Genomic DNA, 22,029 nt, shown 5'->3' with positions numbered 1-22,029 from the left:
TGTATGCCCTCCAATCCTGGAGGTTAAGTTTCCACCCCTGGAAGCTGAGTTTGCCCTGTTCACTGCAGAGGTCTTACCCAAGGCAACGACATGTGAGGTGGCTTGAGTGCCGCAAGGGGGCACCAGTGAGCTATGACCACTGGAAGCATTTCCACTAGGAATGGAGGGTCAGGTATACTCCATATTACGAGGCTTTTGTAACAGATTTCATGGTTTTCATATGAACGAACCTGACTGCTTTCTTAAAGAAGATTCACAAGAAGTCTCCTAGGTATAGAATTCATATCCTTGGAATTCTTTGTCAGGAACCCTCAATTTTCTTACTGGTATAACCCAACTCCACCCCTCCCTGACAACACACACACACTTCTGGGATAGCTTTTGCTGGGTTCATGTTACAAATAACATGTTACCTTGCTCAGAAAAGCACCATCCATAATCATATCTAATTTCTGAGTCAGGGAGAATATGCACCCAGAGGTTAGCTATCTGCCCTTCTAAGCTTTCCTGCACACCACTCCAAGAAGGAAATTCTGTTTTCATTTGGGCAATGTCGAAGGAAAATGTCTTCTAGCATAAAGCATATTAAGATGAGAAATTCTACCCTTTAAAAATAAACAAGAGGGTAGTGAGCTGGCAACTAAACTATGCTTAGGCTGAGCAACACAAAGTAATGGGTGATTATCAAAATATGGGTCACAAGCAAAACAAACAAACAAACTAGCTTGTACTGCAGCATATAAGATAATAGAGGCATATAGCTTTAACATAGCATGGATTATTCAACTTCGTGCAACCTGCATTCTGGGAGAGTTCAAAACCCCTCCCCACACCTTTTGGCTGACCTTATAAGAAATAACCACTCCTGCTTATTTCTTCCAGTTGAAAGGAATCCAACATAATACATTGCCTTTCTTAGTATACTAATGAATGCCTCCTTTCCATAAGTGTGAACTAAATGGGGAGGGGAAAAAAAAGGAAAGAACATACTGTCCTTCCTGGTCTCCACACTACCTCCCCCTCATTCAGAGTGATTAAAAGCTCACTAGGTACATCTCTCTACTGAACCACCTTCCAAATTCCTAAACTGCTCACTTTTTCCTTGCTATTCTGTAAGGTACACACATGTATGTAGACTACTCACATCCATCTGTACACACACACACATGCATGTATATTATGCAATTCTAAATTAGCAGCTTTGCTACTCATTTTAACTTTGAGAAAATGTGCAGTTTTGTGAGTTTTGAATTTGATATAACTATTGCCAAAATAATTATCCTTACAAAGCAGGTATAGCAAAGCTCAGAAATCCAAAGATCCCATTCAATAAGCGGTTACTGAATGACTGTCACGTATAGGAATATAAAAATGAATAGGTCAACATTTCTATCCTAAAGGAGTTTGTAATCTTGTATGAGACACACCAAAGCAAGTAGGTAAGAAAACAAGGCAGCATGAGTTTGTAAGGCCTATAGATAAATAATACGGTTCTTAGGGAGAGACTGATCTACTTTCAACTATTTTATGCCGAGTCAGAGTCTGAGGAAATGAAATGCAGTGCCATTCTACACAAAAACTAGAGAGGGGCCTGGTAGACTAACTCCGTAAGTTTGTCATTAATCATTAAAAAATGTAAAATGTGAAAGAAAACCCTGAATGCGAAGATGGCGTCTTAATGTTAAATGTTTGAGTCAAGCACACAGACCCGAAATTGTTCTTTTCTTAGAACTGAAACATAGTTTCACAGTGAATGAAATGCAAGGATCTGAAGTTTAAGAAACTCAGAGGCCAGTGAGAAGCTTTGTCAAAGGTACAAAACTGGGGTGCTTTAGAAAGCGCTGAAGCCAGATGTATGCGCAAACACAGGAGATGGAGAGGGTCGTGATTCTCCAAGCAGACAGCTCGGGCATTTGTCTGTTTAGGGGACGGTGGTGTGTGGTTGGGTGCATTGCGGATTGAGAGCTGCCTGAACTCTGCAACTCATTTTATATGTGCAAGCAAAGAAGGGGAGAGGGATTTTTGTGCGTGCGTGCGTACGAGAAACCTGAAGGCAGGGATGACAGGCTACAGACAGAGCGGTAAACGACCCGTGCTGATGATACCTGTCTCATTAATGCAGATGAATGCCATTTCAGGGTCACCCCAGCAGAATTACCTCATGTGACAGGGAGAGTATAATCCTACCTCATAAAACTCTGGACACCCTGTACTTTATTACTAGGCTTACTTGTGAATTTCGCAGGCACTAGGGATGAATTTAGATTGGATCAAATTCAAAAAAGGGCAACCAGATTGGTTAAAAGACTTAAGGGCGTATTGAAAGGCTCAAGAGGCGCAGGCCGGTCCTTAGGGCAGCTGCTAGAGAAACCCAGCGCTGGTCCACCAATGCCCACCCCCCGGTGTCAGCAGGATGGTAGAGCCTTTAGGAGCACAGGGTTTTGGAGACATGAATCCTGAGGTTCCCACCCTCCATCCACCCCTGACTTGCCAGGGGCCAGTTCCTGGACCCCCTCCAGGCTGTTTGCATATGTGTAGAAAGGGGGAGACCCTGCTAAGCCCTTGATGTGCATCCATTTATTTAAGTGCATTATCTCATTTACTCTTGAAACAACCTTAACTCTTACTATCCACACTTCACCAACAGGGAAACTGGGTTAAGTGAGATAACACAGCTAAGGTCTCAGAGCCTGGTAAGTGGAGCTGGTAAGCCGGCTCCCGCGCTGAGATGCGGACCCGGGCTGCCTGACTCTTAGTACAACTCGACCTTTAGCTGAATGAATGACTGAGGATTCGACCAAAACCCCTGTGACATTTAAATAGTGAGGCGAGTGGCACTTAGTGTCATCGTCATTGCTGTGAGCATTCAGTAACTTGTATGGATTTAAAACTGGTCTTATAGGTTGAGAGCCTGCATAGAAGATGTTTAAAAACAGAGCTGAACTTTTTCTACTAAAAACTGAATGACGAAGATGAAGTCACCTGACAATAATGCACCCTCAAGAAAACCTTGTTGCCTGGCTTCTTAAAAATTTCAATATATCCCTCTGATAATGAGTAGCATTTATATTAAAGACACACTTTTTTTTTTAAGTGAGGGCAACCATTTTGCTATGAATTAATGAACATCATAAACTCTCAGTGTGACACTGCCCACAAAGGTGATGTCTGCAGAGCAGCACAGAAATAATCGTGGGCAGCAACCGATCCCACCCTTTGCTTTGTGACACTGAATTACTTGCACTTAGAGGGGAGTTTTGAAAGCCTCCGAGTCACTGGGTCTGGTTCCTTTAATGGGCATCTTTCATACCCTTTCTAGCTCAGTGCAGATACCAGCCAGAGGGCAGAGGAAAACACCAGGGCTAAAGACATCAGCTCAGAAACACTTCTGAACTGTGGACTCGGATGCTGGCTTCCAGCCAGCGGTCAGCCGCCTTTCTGAAGTGGTCGTAGGTTAAGTCTTCACTTATTAGCTCTGAATTAAGTTTTCCTGGCCAGTTTCATGTAGACTGGGAGCCTCCAAATGTGATGGGGAATTGCAGTACCTCACGTGGTACTTACTGGGAGGCAGCACCAAGGAGGATGCGCCACGGGATGGGCCTGCTCTTCCTACACGGCCCTCCCCAGGCTGTCCAGCCTGGCCAGGGGAGTGAGGCTGTGTACAACCAAACCCAGGACCGAGGCCAGCACAGCCCAAGCCTAAGGCTAGTTCCCTTTTGCAGGAAGTGATTGTACTAGGGTGGGTTGGACTCATAATGGCATTCATCTCTACTAATGTGATGTGTCAACGTACAAACACAGCTAAAGGCATAAGCAGAGCGATGCCAGTCCCCCTGCAACCGAGCTATCCTTATTTTGTTGTGTGGATAAAATTGGCAGAGTGAATATCCCTGGCACTTTCCTGCTGGGTGATGCCAGACCCCAGGTAGATTCAGTATGGCCCAGATTTCTCCTTGGGACACTGAAGCATGAGCTTCTGAGCACAGACTGGACCCAGGCCGCCAGGGTTGTACCTCAGCTGCTCCAGTTATTAGCTGTGTGACTTAGAGCAAGTAACTTAACCTCTCTGTGACTTGGCTTCCTCATCTTTAAATGGGGATTAGCAAACCACACTGTTGTGAGGATTATACCCATTTATACACCTAAAAAGCTTAGGGCCCTGCTTGCCACGTGGAGAGTTATATATAAATATTCTTGTTATTTGCTGGTCATATTCTCAAGTATGGCGTGTGTATCTAGAGAAAAGTTCATCACTGATAAATCCAGAGCAAGATTTTTTTTTAAAGTTGCATATTTTTAAAGGATATTTAACACTTTTATAATAGTTGGGGTGGTTAGACCCAGCTGTTCAATCTGTCCAAACCTCAGTTTCCTCATCTATATAGTGGAATATTAATAATACCTATCCAATAGGGTTAGCGTGTGAATGAAATGACATGAAACACACAGTGCTTGGCAATGAGAACTCACTAGATATTAGTTTGTGTCTTAGTTACACATTAGCTTTGACCATGACCAATACTGTTACATAGTGTTTCGAACTACTAAAGAATACAGACTTGCCCATCCTCTTCTGATTTTCTAAAAGAAGTAGGCTCTTTAAATTTGGGATATCAGTAACCTAAGCCATGTTTAAAATTGCCTGTGTTTTCAGGTTTTATCATTAGGCACAAACCTCACGTGACTTTTCTACATACAGCCTTTAAGTTCTGAAGATACTTTCCTTATTGCGCACACACCTAGCACACACAAGTGCAAGGTTATTTCACTTCACTGTATCAGACAAGGTGCATTAGAGGCGACATTGGCATAAGCCCCTACCTTGCCTGCTGTCCAAACCTTGACTGTGAATTCTCTTGGCCAGAAAGACCTCTGGTCACCGCAAAAGTTCTCCCTAGCCAGAAAACCTCACTGAAACCCAAGTGAGAATAAAATGTTGCTTTATAATAATTGGGTAAGTTAAATTTTTAGAGTAATAAAGTATATTTTATTACTATGGAATAAAAATACTTCGATATCTATGGCCAAAGACAGAAATTTGCTGACTTTTGTCTTACCTTAATTTTTCACGTGTTTAGTTTTTCTCAGCGAGTAGGTGATAATAGTGGGTAATTTAGTGAATGTGGTTTTGCTGACCTAAAGCAAAAATTCACTAGTTGGAATCCCAGTAGCCAGAAAACAACCCCAAAACTAGAAAGTAACAAGCTCCTTGGGAACACTTCACTTGCTATGAGCTGTAAAAAGAAAATTGTTTCATTATAAACATTCCCTCCCCTGCTTTTTGTAACTACACTATTGGGTGAAAAGTCTTTTGTTTTTGGGGGTTTTTTTGGCTGTGCCATGTGGCTTGTGGGATCTTAGTTCCTTGACCAGGAATCGAACCTGCGCCCATGCAGTGAAAGCACTGAGTTCTAACCACTGGACCCCCAGGGAATTTCCAGTTTTTAGTTTCTTTTAAGGCACAGTGTTATATAGGCTGTCGCTCGGCAAGTCCACATTCTTCAATAGTAAGAAACACACTATTAACAGTGTCAGTCATGGTCAAAGATGCTTTATGTGCAACTAAAACACAAATGGACGTGAGAGTTGAGGTATACACACAACTGCATCAGGGCTTGAAGATAACCAGTGTGTGGATAGTATTCTAAATGTATAAATGCTTCTGAATATAAGTATTCCCTAGGGTTCAATAAAAGATATAAATGATCTCTAAGGAGAGATTTGGCTAGGGGTTTGAGATTAAAAAAGGAAAAATATTCAGAACGAAGAGCTATAAAGTCCAGAGCTTTCGTTTCTAGAACTGTGCCTCTGTGGCCAGCTCAGCAAAGACCCAGGCGTAAAGGCAGTGGCCAGAGAGAAATTACAGATTCCGGGAGGGCAAAGGAAGCACGGGGCTCTGCTTCCTCCCGTTAGAATGGTAGACAGGAGATTTTTAAAGAAGACAAGGCATTAGAACTTCCCTTCTAATATAAAAATATTTAGCACTTTTTATAAACTTTAAAATTTTAAATTACTAAATTTTGCACATTCTCTGAAAACAAAACATAATGCTTATCAAAAGGATTTAAATCTTCTGTTTCAAATAGAAGTTAACTTGTTTGTAATATATAATTATTTCATTGGGTTCTGTGACCTGTGCATGATTGCTGTCATTTGCATGGAGTTTAGTAATATTGAATGTGTTAAGAGTTAGTAAAGCCAGAAATTACATGGAAATCTTAATTAGATCTTTAATGTCACTAAAATATCTTTTGGATGACTCAAACATTTTTAAATCAAATATTTAAAATCTATATTTACAGCCAAAAACTTCAAATACAGAATTCAAACTACAATGTACTGGATTTAACATCATTATACAATTTACTTTTACAAAGAGTCTATTAAATTGCCACTAACAGGAAAAAGAAAAAAATACATGTACTTAAAATGCACAGAGCCAAAATTTACATAATACAGAGTCACGTTTAAGCATGGAAACCTTAACAGAAAGATGGAATGTACTTCTGTCACACTCGAGTGTTTAATGCAAACAGGATTCTGGCACCAGAAGGTTTCAATGCAAAGGATAATGCATAGCATAGCACTCCGTGATTAAAGGACTTGTATTTCAGAAAGAAATGAATTTTTCCTCAATGTGCTCACTTGACAACCTGTTTTTAAAAAGTCTAACTGTAAGCTTCGACGTCTAAGATTGCTGCCTGGTGTCCCTTTGATGGGCCATATTATGACACTCAGAGCTGAATGCACAACATAAAAAACATGTACTAATTATTGTCTCAAGTTAGGGACTGCTTATTATGTTCCTAATTTACTTCTTAGTCCAAGCTCACCTAAATAAAAATAAACTTGCAAAGAAAGAATAAGCCCCTTTTCATCAGGCTTGCCAAAGTAACTTCATAAAAATCAGAGTCTGGAACTGCTGAACAATCATCGACAGGAAGACACTGGAACTCACCAAAAAAGATACCCCACATCCAAAGACAAAGGAGAAGCCACAATGAGACAGTAGGAGGGGCACAAACACAATAAAATCAAATCCCATAACTGCTGGGTGGGTGACTCACAAACTGGAGAACGCTTATACCACAGAAGTCCACCCACTGGAGTGAAGGTTCTGAGCCCCACGTCAGGCTTCCCAACCTGGGGGTCCGGCAATGAGAGGAGGAATTGCTAAAGAATCAGACTTTGAAGGCTAGTGGGATTTGATTGCAGGACTTTAAAAGGACTGGGGGAAACAGATACTCCACTCTTGGAGGGCACACACAAAGTAGTGTGCGCACTGGGACGCAGGGGAAGGAGCAGTGACCCCATAGGAGACTGAACCAGACCTACCTGCTAGTGTTGGAGGGTCTCCTGCAGAGGCGGGGGGGTGGCTGTGTCTCACCATGGGGACAAGGACACTGGCAGCAGAAGTTCTGGGAAGTACTCCTTGCTGTGAGCCTTCCCAGAATCCACCATTAGCCCCACCAAAGAGACGGGTAGGCTACAGTGCTGGGTGGCCTCAGGCCAAACAACCAGCAGGGAGGGAAACCAGCCCCACCCATCAGCAGACAAGTGGATTAAAGTTTTACTGAGCTCTGCCCACCAGAGCAACATCCAGCTCTACCCACCACCAGTCCCTCCCAACAGGAAGCTTGCACAAGCCTCTTAGATAGCCTCATCCACCAGAGGGAAGACAGCAGAAGCAAGAAGAACTACAGTTTTGCAGGCTATGAAAGGAAAACCACATTCACAGAAAGATAAGACAAAATGAAAAGGCAGAGGACTTTGTACCAAATGAAGTAACAAGATAAAACCCCAGAAAAACAACTAAATTAAGTGGAGATAGGCAACCTTCCAGAAAAAGAATTCAGAATGATAGTGAAGATGATCCAGGACCTCGGAAAAAGAATGGAGGCAAAGATCAAGAAGATGCAAGAAATGTTTAACAAAGACCTACAAGAATTAAAGAACAAACAAACAGAGATGAACAATACAATAACTGAAATGAAAACTACACTAGAAGGAATCAATAGCAGAATAACTGAGGCAGAAGAACGGATAAGTGAACTGGAAGACAGAATGGTGGAATTCACTACTGTGGAACAGAATAAAGAAAAAAGAATGAAAAGAAATGAAGACAGCCTAAGAGACCTCTGGGACATATTAAATGCACAAACATTCAAATTATAGGGGTCCCAGAAGGAGAAGAGAGAGAGAAAGGACCCAAGAAAATATTTGAAGAGATTACAGTCTAAAACTTCCCTAACATGGGAAAGAAAATAGCCACCAAAGTCCAGGAAGCACAGAGAGTCCCAGGCAGGATAAACCCAAGGAGAAACACACCAAGACACATAGTAATCAAATTGACAAAAACTAAAGACAAAGACAATTATTGAAAGCAGCAAGGGAATTCAGCACCACCAAACCAGCTCTGCAACAAACGCTAAAGGAACTTCTCTAAGTGGGAAACACAAGAGAAGAAAAGGACCTACAAAAACAAACCCAAAACAATTAAGAAAATGGTCATAGGAACATACATATCGATAATTACCTTAAACGTAAATGGATTAAATGCTCCAACCAAAAGACACAGGCTCGCTGAATGGATACAAATAGAAGACCCATATATATGCTGTCTACAAGAGACCCACTTAAGACCTAGCGACACATACAGACTGAAAGTGAGGGGATGGAAAAAGATATTCTATGCAAATGGAAATCAAAAGAAAGCTGGAGTAGCAATACTCATATCAGATAAAATAGACTTTAAAATAATGTTACAAGAGTCAAGGAAGGACACTACATAATGATCAAGGGATCAATCCAAGAAGATATAACAATTATACATGCACCCAACATAGGAGCACCTCAATATATAAGGCAACTGCTAACAGCTATAAAAGAGGAAATTGACAGTAACACAATAATAGTGGGGGACTTTAACACCTCATTTACACCAATGGACAGATCATCCAGACAGAAAATTAATAAGGAAAGAGAAGCTTTAAATGACACAATAGACCAGATAGATTTAATTGATATTTATAGGGCATTCCATCCAAAAACAGCAGATTACACTTTCTTCTCAAGTGCACAGGGAACATTCTCCAGGATTGATCACATCTTGGGTCACAAATCAAGCCTTGGTAAACTTAAGAAAACTGAAATCATATCAAGCATCTTTTCTGACCGCAACTCTATGAGATTAGAAATCAATTACACGGGAAAAAATGTAAAAAACACAAACACATGGAGGCTAAACAATACGTTACTAAATAACCAAGAGATCACTGAAGAAATCAAAGAGGAAATAGAAAAATACCTAGAGACAAATGACAACGAAAACACGACAATCCAAAACCTATGGGTGCAGCAAAAGCAGTTCTAAGAGGGAAGTTTATAGCAATACAAGCCTACCTCAAGAAACAAGAAAAATCTCAAATAAACAATCTAACCTTACCCCTAAAGGAACTAAGATGAACAAACAAAACCCAAAGTTAGTAGAAGGAAAGAAATCATCAAGATCAGAGCAGAAATAAATGAAATAGCAACAGAGAAAATGACAGCAAAGATCAATAAAACTAAAAGCTGGTTTTTTGAGAAGATAAACAACATTGATAAACCTTTAGCCAGACTCATCAAGAAAAAGAGGGAGAGGACTCAAATCAATAAAATTAGTAGTGAAAAAGGAGAAGTTACAACAGACACCGCAGAAATACAAAGCATCCTAAGAGACTACTACAAGCAACTCTATGCCAATAAAATGGACAACCTGGAAGAAATGGACAAATTCTTAGAAACGTATAACCTTCCAAGACTGAACCAGGAAGAAATAGAAAATATGAACAGACCAATCACAAGTAATGAAATTGAAACTGTGATTAAAAATCTTCCAACAAACAAAAGTCCAGGACCAGATGGCTTCACAGGTGAATTCTATCAAACATTTAGGAAGAGCTAACATCCATCCTTCTCAAACTCTCCCAAAAATTGCAGAGGAAAGAACACTCCCAAACTAATTCTACGAGGCCACCATCACCCTGATACCAAAACCAGACTGACATACTACAAAAAAAAGAAAATTACAGACCAATATCACTGATGAATATAGATGCAAAAATCCTCAACAAAATACTAGCAAACAGAATCCCACAACACATTAAAAGGATCATACACCATGATCAAGTAGGATTTATCCTAGGGATGCAAGGATTCTTCAATATATGCAAATCAATCAATGTGATACACCATATTGACAAATTGAAGAATAAAAACCATATGATCATCTCAATAAATGCAGAAAAAGCTTTTGACAAAATTCAACACCCATTTATGATAAAAACTCTCCAGAAACTGGGCATAGAGGGAACCTACCTCAACATAATAAAGGCCATATATGACAAACCCACAGCAAACATCATTCTCAATGGTAAAAAACTGAAAGCATTTCCTCTAAGATCAGGAACAAGACAAAGATGTCCACTCTCACCACTATTATTCAACATAGTTTTGGAAGTCCTAGCCATGGCAATCAGGAAGAAAAGGAAATAAAAGGAATACAAATTGGAAAAGAAGAAGTAAAACTGTCACTGTTTGCAGATGAGATGATACTATACATAGAAAATCCTAAAGATGCCACCAGAAAACTACTAGAGCTAATCAATGAATTTGGTGAAGTTGCAGGATACAAAATTAATGCACAGAAATCTCTTGCATTCCTATACGCTAATGACGAAAAATCTGAAAGAGAAATTAAGGAAACACTCCCATTTACCATTGCAACAAAAAGAATAAAATACCTAGGAATAAACCTACCTAGGGAGACAAAAGACCTGTATGCAGAAAACTATAAGACACTGATGAAAGAAATCAAAGATGATACCAACAGATGGCGAGATATACCATGTCCTTGGATTGGAAGAACCAGTATTATGAAAATGACTATACTACCCAAAGCAATCTACAGATTCAATGCAATCCCTATCAAATTACCAGTGGCATTTTTTTACAGAACTAGAACAAAAAATCTTAAAATTTGTATGGAGACACAAAAGACCCCGAATAGCCAAAGCAGTTTTGAGGGAAGAAAATGGAGCTGGAGAAATCAGACTCCCTGACTTCAGACTATACTACAAAGCTACAGTAATCAAGACAATATGGTACTGGCACAAAAACAGAAACATAGATCAATGGAACCAGATAGAAAGCCCAGAGATAAACCCACACACCTATGGTCAACTAATCTATGACAAAGGAGGCAAGGATATACAATGGAGAAAAGACAGTCTCTTCAATTAGTGGTGCTGGGAAAACTGGACAGCTACATGTAAAAGAATGAAATTAGAACACTCCCTAACACCATACACAAAAATAAAGTTAAAATGGATTCGAGAACTAAATGTAAGACCAGACACTATAAAACTCTTAGAGGAAAACATAGGAAGAACACTCTTTGACATAAATCACAGCAAGATCTTTTTTGATCCACCTCCTAGAGTCATGGAAATAAAAACAAAAATAAACAAATGGGACCTAATGAAACTTAAAAGATTTTGTATAGCAAAGGAAACTACAAACAAGACAAAAAGACAACCCTCAGAATGGGAGAAAATATTTGCAAGTGAATCAACGGACAAAGGATTAATCTCCAAAATATATAAACAGCTCATGCAGCTCAATATTAATAAAACAAACAACCCAATCAAAAAATGGGCAGTGGCTTCCCTGGTGGTGCAGTGGTTGAGAATCTGCTTGCCAATGCAGGGGACACGGGTTCGAGCCCTGGTCTGGGAAGATCCCACATGCCGTGGAGCAACTAGGCCCATGAGCCACAATTACTGAGCCTGCGTGTCTGGAGCCTGTGCTCTGCAACAAGAGAGGCCGCGATAATGAGAGGCCCGCGCACAGCGATGAAGAGCGGCCCCCACTTGCCGCAACTAGAGAAAGCCCTCGCACAGAAACGAAGACCCAACACACCCATAAATAAATAAATAAGTAAATAAATAAAAATTAAAAAAAAAAAAAAAGGGCAGAAGACCTAAATAGACATTTCTCCAAAGAAGACACACAGATGGCCAAGAAGCACATGAAAAGCTGCTCAACATCACTAATCATTAGAGAAATGCAAATCAAAACTACAATGAGGTATCACCTCACACCAGTTAGAATGGGCATCATCAGAAAATCTACAAACAACAAATGCTGGAGAGGGTGTGGAGAAAAGGGAACCCTCTTGCACTGTTGGTGGGAATGTAAATTGATACAGCCACTATGGAGAACAGTATGGAGGTTCCTTAAAAAACTAAAAATAGAATTACCATATGACCCAGCAATCCCACTACTGAGCATATACCCAGAGAAAACCATAATTCAAAAAGACACATGCACCCCAATGTTCACTGCAGCACTATTTACAATAGGCAGGTCATGGAAGCAACCTAAATGCCCATTGACAGACGAATGGATAAAGAAGATGTCATACATATATACAATGGAATATTACTCAGCCATAAAAAGGAATGAAATTGGGTCATTATAGAGATGTGGGTGGATCTAGAGACTGTCAATACAGAGTGAAGTAAGTGGGAAAGAGAAAAACAAATATTGTATATTAACGCATATATGTGGAACCTAGAAAAATGGTACAAATGAACCGGTATGCAGGGCAGAAATAGAGATACAGATGTAGAGAACAAACGTATGGACACCAAGGGGGGAAGGTGGCAGGGGGGTGGTGGTGGTGGTGGGATGAATTGGGAGATTGGGATTGACATGTATACACTAATATGTATAAAATGGATAACTAATAAGAACCTGTTGTATAAAACAATAAATAAAATTCAAAAAAAAATCAGAGTCTGTGGGGCTGAAGATATACTCCAGAAATATTTCTGTAAGCGGGAGACTTTTTAGGTAATCCTTACATTGGAGCTAGGTTAAAGATAATTTGCTTGAATAACATCACATATGTGGTATCAATTTTGGGGTAATAAGAGATGTTAAAGATTTTATAATAAAATCAGTTCTGCTTCTCAAAACATCCAAGCCACAAATTTGTTACATGAAAAGGCAAATTAGTGAATATGGGTAAAGTTCAGACAGAAGTAGCAAAGATAGCAGGTGTTTTCTTACAAAAGGTACATATAACCTTTAACAACGTAAGCAGAGTGTCTACACAAGTTCACAGCTTGGGAAATGATCCAACATGTCATTAATAACTAGTTAGTTCCACAATGAGAATGTACACATTTGTGACCAGCATCTGGATACGAAAGTCTCATAATTTTTATTCTGAATCTCTTTGTGTAAATGTAGAAGGAGAATATACCTCAACATACGTGTAGAAATAGCGCTGCAACTAAGAAGCACAAAACCGGAAAAGCCCTATCATAATTCTACAATTTAGAACGGTTATGCCTGGTGGAACCCAGCTGTTGGTTATCTATTTTCCCTAAAAGCTGATATTTAGAAAGTGAAACTTACTCCTTTTCTAATACTGTCAGACTTTTCAGAATGGCCCTTTAACTCTAAGTGACATGGTGACAGTTTGGTTTTCCTCCATGAGCTGTGATGTGACAGTTAAACCATGTGCAAACCCTACAAAATAGATTTGTTTCCATCTGATTGGAAGATTCTGTTGCACGGATGTTGATGGTGATAATCTCAGAAATGTCAAAATCTGAAAATGCAAGAAGTTTGCTAAATCGTATAGTTTCTGGTTTAATACTAATCTAGTGAACATCATAATTTTATTGTTTTATTATACATCTGCAGCAGGTTGGCTTAAACTCAAGCCACATACTATATTTTGGAAGTTGTGTCTCCGCCCCAACTCTTTTTGAATCCAACTGCGTAAGTTGTCAGCTTTAAAAAAAAATTCCCACATCTAACAACACTGCTTCTGTGTGCTTGGGATAATTTGCGTTCAGTTCATTCCAGTGAAACTGAGTTTATACACTGCCATAAACCAGTCTGGCCTGAGGACTAATGCTGTCATCTGGGAGATGCTCACAGGAATTACTTCATGTTATCTTTCTTCTTCACATGCCACTCTTACCAAAGTCCAAAGGAATCAAACTTTAAAACTCCACTTCCCAGAATAACCTCCATGGTTTACATTATAGGGTTCTTAAGGCTTTGCTCAGACATCTGCAAACTTACGTAACAGTTCAGACGATTTTTTCCATTAGTAATAGCAATCACCTTAACCCATGCCTCAAGCAGACAGGATTTAAGTGATTGTCAAGTCTGCTGAAGTGCACCTCTGTGGGAGGGAAAGCCTCATCTGAAACAAGGGATTCTTGCAAACACTAAAGCATGAGGACCAATGAAATCCTTTAATAAATGAAGACTAAGTCAGATGATTTATCCCCAAACCCCAAACTTCCATTAGTGCCAGAGCAGGGGCTGGGACTCAGATTTGCTAGGGCTCTGGTTGGTGCTTTTCCCCTCCAAACCCCCTTTTATAAAACATGTCCGGGCCAGGAGGCAGATGGCCCTGCTTCTGCCCGGATGGCCTGTTTCCCCCTGCACTCTGGGCGCCGGGATAGGTGTGTCTAACACTGGCTGGCAAAGGGAAATGATTCACAGAAGAAATGAACCTTTCTTCATTCACAGAAGAAATGAATTTTACAGGAGGTTAAAGCATTAGCTGAGTTGAGGGCCTAAAAACCTTGACAATCTCCCATTTACTGATCATCCACTGACAACGGAAAAGGAAGCGCTTTTTAACTGAGCAAAGGAAGATTCCCAGAAGGACACACTGCTGTTTTTGTACCTTATGCTCCAAGCTTACCATCTTTTGTTACCTTGCCTTTAACTCATCCTAAAGAACCAGATGGAGGTGGTAATTAATTATAATTCGTTACAATTTAAAGATCACAAAAGAAATGCTGAAAACTGGTTTAGGAAAGCATTGTTTTGTTTTTTTTTTTTTTGATGTGAGGGTATTAATGATGAATTTTCCTGAACCTTCAGTCAGTAATAGGTAAAATGTCAGAGATGGTGACAGTCACTTAATTGCCAGTGCAATTCACAATTCCTAAGAATCGACCAGGCAGCTTTTTGTAGCCCATTATCAAAGTGTCCACAGTGATTATTGCCAATATAGTTATACAAATGCCAACTGCAGGGCAGCTGTTTTCTTTCAAACGGGTTCCAGGGAGAAGGTTAGATGTTAAAAGGAATCTTCTTATTGTGACACAATGACTCCATTATACAGGCTTTATTTACTTTACTTAATAAAACCAGACATGAGTTTTGAGAAGAACTGCATAGAACGATGAACAAAATGCATATCTGTGTAAATCCCCAGGACTCGCTCTCTCTCCCTCTCAAGAACATGGACTCTTTAAAGAGTCAGGTCAAATCCCCCAGAAATCAAGTGAGTCCAGTTATGTTTTCTTTTACTTGCCCGGATTCCCTGCTGGGTAGCTTGCTTGCTGGCAGCATGCTAAGACTGTCATTTGTAAAAAGCGGTCCGCTTAGCTATAATTACTAATTTGATGTCACACTGGAATTGCAGTGCAGCTGTGAAAAGATGGACCACCAGGGAGATTCACATTTCTGTCTCACTTAGAGGGGGCGATACTGCTGGAGCCATGAATGTAAGATGCCCTTCCATTAATAAAGGAAAGAATTAAAGTATAAAACAAGTCATAGCAGCTGTCAGAATCTGACAACGGTTTAAAAAAAAAAAACACACACACCGTTCTGCTCTTTTTAAAAAAAAATTCAAGACATCTGTACATGCATGTTCTGATACTTGTTGCCATGAAAGCGATTCCATTATTGTTGGAATATAACTTCTTTATTTCCTTCAGTTCCATCTTCATTATTATGCTAATGCAAATCACACTAATTACGTGTCAAGCTCAAATCGTAGGGGGGGGACCTTTCTGCACCTATATCATGAAATATCTGAAATGACAGTTTTAAAACTTACCATCAACAAGTGAAAAGTATGTGAAATTAAAACAGCTACAATGATGCAAATGAAAGAAAAACTAAGAATTCAGATTACTAATTAAGCCACATCAATGGAGAGTCTCTGTGAAAATTGTTCTTTGCAATTTCGTAGAAAATGATTATACAATGATTGCAATGAAAATATTCTTGCAGGCCATTTGGTTTCATTTATAAAAGGCTAAAATGTAGAAAATAAATATTTTCAGCCTTCTCCAATTATTTCTAACTAGAGATAACAGTGATTGCTTTGATAATTTATGGTTTTATTCGTGAAGACAAAGAACAGCATGCTTTTTGGAAGAGTCAAAAATATTAACTGATCATGGAAAGAAAGCCTGAAAACTGACAGAAAAAGGAAAGCAAAGAAAATTTTTTGAACTTAAAAACCCAAGGGTTTTAAGAGTTCAGCTTCATTAATACATTTCATTTACTGTTATGTGTTACAGTTTAGTAAATGTTACCTTGGTTGTCGTCAAATTATAAACAAACTGCCATATCAGAGAGACATCATGTCCTGTTGTCAAGGCAGGCACAGTCTCCAAAAATTACCAGTTTTGATTACTTTCACATCCCATGTCTTCAAGCTACTTCCTCTTGCCTGTGCCCAGTGAGTGCCAGTAAGCTAAAAGGGCAGGTGGATGGTGCTTTGGAGCTGCTCCTCCTGGAAGAAGAGCTATCAGGAACCCCAAGCCCAGAAAGAAGTAGAAAGCATTGAATTCTTCCTAGGGGCTACTGAATAGACAATCCTAATGTTTACATAGTGTAAGATACAGTGACACAGACTGTATTTACATAAATACCTGCACTTCTCAAATGGAGGAAATATGAATTGGTGGTTTTTGTCAACATGGTATGAGGCCAAACGATTTATTTCATTACTTTTTTTTTTTTTTTACTTTTAAATCAAGACTCAATGAACTGCCTTAGTACCATATTGTTTTGGAGTTACATGTTTTTGTCAATGAAACACTGTAGTTAAATGTTTCCTTGTTCATCTTCATGATTCATGAGGTTAATATGAATTTTTGATAATAAATCCTCTTTTTTTAAAAAAAGAAAGAAATCTCTCAAACATTTTAGAAGGTTAGAAATGTGCGCTCTGGGCTGGAACCCCGGCTGGGTCATGTCAAAACTGTGGTGCAAGTTACAGCCTGTCTGTCAAGTAACTTCATGTACGCAAAGGAAGTAATAACAGCCTCCACCTTAAAGGTGGTGGTCAGGATGACATGAGCAAATTTGTGTAAAATTTACAACAGGCTTGGCATATAGTATACATTCCGTTCAACAAACGTTGGTTACTATTACTTACCTTTTAAATCCCAGTACATCGAGATTAACAATAAAAAAAATAACCCGCAGTTAAGGTAAGGTTTTGCCTCTGCCACCGACTGTGTGATGCAGTGTGGGAAAGTAAGCTTCTGGGTCTCAAATCGATCACATGTGAGGTGGGGAAACGGGACTCTGACCTCTTAAGGTACCTCTTGTCTCTGACGTCTCTAAGTCCACTTCCAGGGGTGATGTTTTGAGGAACAATTTGTACACATTCAATAGACGATAAAAGCATCCTAGCAGCATCCTCAGAAAAGTGGGTTTCTGTTAAACACATTCTGTAATTTCATGTCTTTTTCACAGAAACCTACACCAATGAAGGGCTAAACATTTTTGGTGAGGCAGGGAGTGGAACTGCGGTAAATGCCCTGGGTTCCTGGAAAGTGTCTAGAGGCAGAGCTGGGGAGGGACAGACGGGTAACTGAATGTTCTGCTCCTGATGATGAGCCATCAGAACCACGTCAAATACTGTGGCTTTCCTTCCTATGTATCCTTGTTTTAGGACTTCGGATTCTGCAGCAATCACCCCATTGGCTGTAACTGTCTTTCTTGGCATTGTTATTGTCATAGCAGACCAAGCCCCTGGGGATAGAACCTGAAGAAATCAAAATGAACAGGAAAAAAAGGCCACTAGCAGTAGTCTCAAGAGACTTGGGAACGAAATAAAAACAGAGCAACCCCTGTGGAGTAGCACACAGCATCAGGGCCACAGCTCTTACTCCGGGGCTGCCTTCTTTTGATGATGCTGAAAAAACCTTCTTTCAATGCTAGCGTGTGGTTCTTTAAACAGCCCAGATATTTTCTCCTAGCAGAAAATCCCAATGATACTAAGCCTCTGAGTTTCTCATGGACTAAAACTCAAACACCCGCTTGAGTCTTTGGCACCTGGAAAAAATGTTTACATAGCAACATGTAAACAGAAGTTGACAGTCTGTCATTTCTGCTGCTTTTGGCCAAAGCCGGTGCCTTCACGGTGATTTACACAGAGGTTGGAAGTGTGAAAATAGAGTCTCTGGTGCACAGTAAAAATATAAACTGTCAAAGGAGCCACCGTTTCCTTTTTCTCTGCCTCACTTCTTTTTTTAAATTTTTATTTATTTTTTAAAATTTTATTGGAGTATGGTTGATTTACAATATCATGTTAGTTTCAAGTGTACAGCATAGCGATTCAGTTATACATATAGATATATTAATTCTTTTTCATATTCTTTTCCCATATAGGTTATTATAGAATATTGAGTTCCCTCTGCTATACGGTAGGTCCTTGTTAGTTATCTATTTTACATATAGTAGTGTGTATGTATGCTAATCCCAAGCTCCTAATTTATCCCCCCACCCCTCACCTTTCCCCTTGGGTAACCATAAGTTTGTTTTCGAAATCTGTGAGTCTGTTTCTGTTTTGTAAATAAGTTCATTTATATCATTTAAAAAAATTAGATTCCACATGAGTGATATCATATGGTATTTGTTTTTCTCTTTCTGACTTACTTCACTTAGTATGATAACCTCTAGGCCCATCCATGTTGCTGCAAATGGCATTGTTTCATTCTTTTTCATGGCTGAGTAATATTCCATTGTATATATGTACCACATCTTTATCCATTCATCTGTTGATGGACATTTAGGTTGCTTCCATGTCTTGGCTATTGTAACCAGTGCGACAGTGAACATTGGGGTGCATGTATCTTTTCAAATTATGGTTTTCTCTGAATATATGCCCAGGAGTGGGATTGCTGGATCATATGGTAGTTCTATTTTTAGTTTTTAAAGGAACCTGCATACTGTTCTCCATAGTGGTTGTATCAATTTACATTCCCACCAACAGTGTAGGAGGGTTACCTTTTCTCCACACCCTCTCCAGCATTTATTGTTTGTAGACTTTTTGATGATGGCCATTCTGACCAGTGTGAAGTGATACCTCATTGTAGTTTTGATTTGCATTTCTCTAATAATTAGTGATGTTGAGCATCTTTTCATGTGCTTTTTGGCCATCTGTATATCTTCATTGGAAAAATGTCTATTTAGATCTTCTGCCCATTTTTTTATTGGGTTGTTTGTTTTTTTGACATAACAGCATGAGCTGTTTGTATATTTTGGAGATTAGTCCCTTGTCGGCTGCTTTGTTTGCAAATATTTTTTCCCATTCTGGGGGTTGTCTTTTTGTTTTGATTATGGTTTCCTTTGCTGTGCAAAAGCTTTTAAGTTTCATTAGGTCCCATTTGTTTATTTTTTATTTTATTTCCATTATTCTAGGAGGTGGATCAAAAAAGATCTTGCTGCAATTTATGTCAGAGTGTTTTGCCAATGTTTTCCTCTAAGAGTTTTATAGTGTCCAGCCTTACATTTAGGTCTTTGATCCATTTTGAGTTTATTTTTGTGTATGGTGTTAGAGAATGTTCTAATTTCATTCTTTTACATGTAGCTGTCCAGTTTTCCCAGCACCACTTATTCAAAAGACTGTCTTTTCTCCATTGTATATTCTTGCCTCCTTTGTCATAGATTAATTGGCCATAGGTGTGTGTGTTTATTTCTGGGCTTTCTATCCTGTTCCATTGATCTACATTTCTGTGTTTGTGCCAGCACCATACTGTTTTGATTACTGTAGCTTTGTGGTATAGTCTGAAGTCAAGGAGCCCAATTCCTCCAGCTCCGTTCTTTCAAGATTGCTTTGACTGTTTGGGGTCTTCTGTGTTTCCATACAAATTAAAAAATTTTTTGTTCCAATTCTGTGAAAAATGCCACTGGTAATTTGATAGGGGTTGCATTGAATCTGTCGATTGCCTTGGGTAGTATAGTCATTTTGACAATACTGATTCTTCCAATCCAAGAACGTGGTATATCTTTCCATCTGTGTCATCTTCGGCTTCTTTCATCAGTGTCTTATACTTTTCAGAGCACAGGTCTTTTGCCTCCTTAGGTAGGTTTATTCCTAGGTATTTTATTCTTTTTGATGTGACGGTAAATGGGATTGTTTCCTTAATTTCTCTTTCTGATCTTTTGTTGTTAGTGTATAGGAATGCAAGAGATTTATGTATTACTTTTGTATCCTGTAACTTTACCGAATTCATTGATTAGCTCTAGTAGTCTTCTGGTAGCATCTTTAGGATTTTCTATATATAGTTTCATGTCATCTGCAAACAGTGACAGATTTTCTTCTTCTTTTCTAGTTTGGATTCCTTTTATTTCTTTTTCTTCTCTGATTGCTGTGGCTAGGACTTCCAAAACTATGTTGAATAATAGTGGTGAGAGTGGACATCCTTGTCTTGTTCCTGATCTTAGAGGGAATGCTTTCAGCTTTTCACCATTGAGAATGATGTTAGCTGTGGGTTTGTCATATATGGCCTTTATTCTGTTGAGGTAAGTTCCCTCTATGCCCACTTTCTGGAGAGTTTTTATTATAAACAGCTGTTGAATTTTGTCAAAAGCTATTTCTGCATCTATTGAGATGATCATATGGTTTTTATTCTTCAGTTTGTTAATGTGGTATACCACACTGATTGATTTGTGGATACTGAAGAATCCTTGTATCCCTAGGGTAAATCCCACTTGATCATGATGTATGATCCTTTTAATGTATTGCTGGATTTGGTTTGCTAGTATTTTGTTGAGTATTTTTGCATCTATGTTCATCAATGATATTGGCCTGTAATTTTCTTTTTCTTGTGGCATCTTTTTTCTGGTTTTGGTATCAGGGTGATGGTGGTCTCATAGAATGAGCTGAGTGTTCCTTCCTCTGCAATTTTTTGGAAGAGTTTCAGAAGGGTAGGTGTTAACTCTTCTCTAAATGTTTGATAGAATTCGCCTGTCAAGCCATCTGGCCCTGGACTTCTCTTTGTTGGAAGTTTTAAAATCACTGTTTCAATTTCAGTACTTGTGATTGGTCTGTTCATATTTTGTATTTCTCCTTCCTTCAGTCTTGGAGGTTGTACCTTTCCAAGAATTTGTCTGTTTCTTCTAGGTTGTTCTTTTTATTGGCATATAGTTGTTTGTAGTAATTTCTTATGATCCTTTGTATTTCTGTGGTGTCACTTGTAACTTTTTTTCATTTCTAATTTTATTGATTTGAGTCCTTTCCCTTTTCTTCTAAAGGTTTATCAATTTTATCTTTTCAAAGAACCAGCTTTTAGTTTCATTGATCTTTTCTATTGTTTTCTTGTTTCTTTCATTTATTTCTACTCTGATCTTTATGATTTCTTTCCTTCTGCTAACTTTGGGTTTTGTTTGTTCTTCTTTCTCTAGTTGCTTTAGGTATAAGGTTAGGTTGTTCATTGAGATTTTTCTTGTTCCTGAGTTAAGATGTGTTGGTATAAACTTCCCTCTTAGAAACTGCTTTTGCTGCATCCCATAGGTTTTAGATTGTTGTGTTTTTGTTGTCATTTGTCTCTGGGTATTTTCTGATTTCCTCTTTGGTTTCTTCAGTGATCCATTGGTTGTTTAGTAACATATTGTTCAGCCTCCACGTGTCTGTATTTTTTACAGTTATTTTCCTGTAACTGATTTCTAAGCTCATAGAGTTGTGGTTGGAAAAGATGCCTGATATGATTTCAGTTTTCTTAAGTTTTACAAGGCTTGATTTGTGGCCCAAGATGTGACCTATCCTGGAGAATGTTCCATGTGCACTTGAGAAGAAAGTGTATTCTGTTCTTTCAGATGGAATGTTCTATAGATATCAATTAAGTGCACCTGGTCTAATGTGTCATTTAAGGCCTGTGTTTCCTTATTGATTTTCTGTCTGGATGATCTGTCCAT

The 22,029-nt window shown here is 39.0% G+C and overlaps 1 protein-coding gene across 1 annotated transcript in view; it reads right to left on the bottom strand.

Moving 5' to 3' along the window:
* PIP4K2A (phosphatidylinositol-5-phosphate 4-kinase type 2 alpha) overlaps nucleotides 1–22,029 on the bottom strand; it is a 175,843-nt gene that overhangs the window by 15,049 nt on the left and 138,765 nt on the right.

This window comes from Balaenoptera musculus, chromosome 2 (genome assembly GCF_009873245.2).
Source record: "Balaenoptera musculus isolate JJ_BM4_2016_0621 chromosome 2, mBalMus1.pri.v3, whole genome shotgun sequence".
NCBI lineage: Eukaryota > Metazoa > Chordata > Mammalia > Artiodactyla > Balaenopteridae > Balaenoptera > Balaenoptera musculus.
The sequence above is the reverse complement of the archived record's forward strand: the minus strand, read 5'-3'. Positions and strand labels throughout refer to the sequence as shown.